This window comes from Penaeus monodon, chromosome 15, assembly GCF_015228065.2.
Source record: "Penaeus monodon isolate SGIC_2016 chromosome 15, NSTDA_Pmon_1, whole genome shotgun sequence".
Taxonomy (NCBI): Eukaryota; Metazoa; Arthropoda; class Malacostraca; order Decapoda; family Penaeidae; genus Penaeus; species Penaeus monodon.
In genome coordinates this window covers 3,308,890-3,309,207 of record NC_051400.1, presented here as the reverse complement: position 1 = coordinate 3,309,207, position 318 = coordinate 3,308,890, and positions in this window count along the sequence as shown.

The window sequence follows — 318 nt, the reverse complement described above, 5'->3', positions numbered from 1 at the left end:
GAAAAAAAAGCGAAAGGAAAAAGATTGGAGAGCGTGATTTCTTTAAGAAATATATGGTCTCTTCACAGTTGCATTTTTTTAAAAGCGTTTCTGGAGGAATTGCCATTTGAAAGGATTCTGTCTTAATGGGCGAAATTACCTTCACGTTGCCGTATATAAAAGTGTAAATATTCCGTACGACGTTTCATCGTGTTTTCGCCGCGGACAGCATTTCAGAGATTTAAAGAAGCTTGGACTGTGTGAAATGGAGGGTAGTTTGAGGGGAGGAGTCAGTTAGAAAAAAAATATACTTGTTTAAAGATATAGGTGGACAGAAGA